The 2,373-nt window shown below is 29.8% G+C and overlaps 1 long non-coding RNA gene across 1 annotated transcript in view; it reads right to left on the bottom strand.

Moving 5' to 3' along the window:
- The window catches only part of LOC100575605, a 3,942-nt gene extending 1,803 nt beyond the window's left edge, over window positions 1–2,139 (bottom strand). Inside the window, exons 1-2 of the long non-coding RNA XR_003840212.1 lie at window positions 1,594–2,139; window positions 1,299–1,422 (exon numbers count right to left, since the gene is read on the bottom strand). This is a non-coding gene — a long non-coding RNA (uncharacterized LOC100575605). The remainder of the gene's footprint in view (window positions 1–1,298; window positions 1,423–1,593) is intronic.
- Between the last annotated feature and the right edge of the window lie 234 nt (window positions 2,140–2,373).

Raw genomic sequence — 2,373 nt, 5'->3', positions numbered from 1 at the left:
ACATTTTCACAACTTTCTACACAGGATAGCTCTACCTATACCAACACGGATAACAAACTAATTAAAAAACTTCCATGATAGAATAAATAAAATTGGATATAACCACTGCAAGTTTGACGGAAAAACTCCCAATCCTAGACTAAAACCACACCATCTTCAAGATATCTTCTTAGAAAGTCACGAAGGTAAACCTAACGACAGCATAAAAAAAACGTATTTCTCTCTTAAATTGTTATATATTGTCATATAATCACGAAACATCGTAAATTATAATTATAACGTGGAGTGGACGTTATAATTATAACCAGGTTTATGTCTTTGTGATATAAATTATGATTGTAACGTTGCAAAAATATTATCTATGCTTACAAAATAATAATAATAATAGTTAAGATTTTAGGGGTAGTTCAGTTACAAAATACATAAATTATAATAACACAAATACATTTTTAAGCTCCTAATATATGTATCGTTACATTACAAAAAACCAAAATAAAATTATAAAAACAAATGATAGTAGGTATCTATAGTTACCTAACCGCAATTTATTTTCAAAAAACAGAAATACAATATATTATAAAGTTGTTTATAACAACACGTAAGGTAACACTATACTTCCAACTTTATAATATAGATACAATTAGATTACAATAAAAAAGGTATCATAATAAGTACTAAGGGCCGTTCTTACAATGTCCGGTTAAAGTTAACCGACACTTTACCATACATTGTAAGAACAGCCTTAAGTGTCTAAGTTGGATGGAAATTAAAATTTAAAGAGAGATACCTGCATCCCTTTTACCTATTCCACCGCCCACTTCGACCACTGCGGCACTGCGTATAAGCACATAATCTTTTGAATACCTACAACTATGGAAATTAATAATTCAACTTTACAAATATTTTCCTAAATTGATTTCGACTTTTGAGTTTATGTAAACCAAAAAATATTTTGCATACGCCTGCCTGACTATTATTATAGTATTAAATATTAATTATTGTTATTGTTCTTCGATAATCGATAATGTTATCATTAATTTTAATTTTTAGCAAATATCAACTAACGATTAGTAAGTAGCTAATTAAACAAATGTAAAAGCACTATACATTTGCCTACTATAATATACATTATAATACAACTAGATTAATTATTCAAGATTTTAGCATTTAGATTAGCCATCACAGCGCAGTTACCGTGACACTATACATCTAATTATATGCCTATTGTCTATTACCTAAAGGTACTTTATACGTCCTACTTATTAATTGGTTCAATGTTTATAATTGTAAGTTTTTACCTTGAAACTGTGGATAATCGGTGACGTCGCATGGACAAAATATCACTTTGACGTTTCCAAACTTGGCACCCAATAGGTCGGCCAACTTGACACCGACGTCTTCGTTGATGTCACATATGGATACCTGTAATACACATAATATATATTATAAATTCAATGCTCATACTTTAGTACACATATATTAAATGACAACGTGTCAACACGATAGGTAAATTTTATATTATATCGTAAGAATATTGTATAAAATAATACTGCCCATAGATATATTAGACGGGTATATAAAATATATACTTACACACTGGCGTGACCACGGCCAAGATTATGTCTATAGTATTGGCCACTGGGTTCTGAACCCTTCCACACGAAGATATAGTTAAGGGTAATATATTAGCTTTATTTATTATAATTTATCAAGTGGTAATGTGGTAGTTGGGGACACTTGGAGCAGTGGATCCAAGAGTCAAGACCCGAAGCCAAATGTGTAGTACCTAGGTAAGAATTTAATGCTTGTATAGTCATACTGTGGTAAATACGTTAAAGTAACCGGAAAAGTGCTTACACATCGACATACTCCCTACAAGCTTACTGTAGGGCCACCATTGTACAAAAATACGTACCTACTACAGTTCGATTTTTTTAATATAGATGCTGACTACATTAATAAATATCGTAATGATTAATGGGTACTGTATTAAGTCCACAGCGAACAACACTATACCTAATCATTGGCAATCTAGAGAGAGTAATCCAAGAGTGAAATTAGATTGAAAAATATAATGGTAGTTAATAGTCATGTATATGTCGTATGTCAATATATTTTCTAATATCTAAATTATTTAAAACAAATGCCTCTATTATATGAACAAGTTTTGTTTATTTTATCTTCCATATAATATACTAGTATAATATATATAACTGCCTAGGCAACCAAAAAAATAAACAAATGATTATTATTATTAATATTAAATTCTAAAAATGTACTATTATTGAAAATAGTCTTGTATATTTTATTTTAAATATTTTAAATTAAATTTCAAGATGATAGTGGGGGATGTGGGTAAGAGGTGGTCGGCGT

Source organism: Acyrthosiphon pisum, unplaced genomic scaffold (genome assembly GCF_005508785.2).
Source record: "Acyrthosiphon pisum isolate AL4f unplaced genomic scaffold, pea_aphid_22Mar2018_4r6ur Scaffold_52;HRSCAF=355, whole genome shotgun sequence".
In the NCBI taxonomy this organism is placed as follows: domain Eukaryota; kingdom Metazoa; phylum Arthropoda; class Insecta; order Hemiptera; family Aphididae; genus Acyrthosiphon; species Acyrthosiphon pisum.
This window is presented reverse-complemented; position numbering and strand designations above follow the sequence as displayed.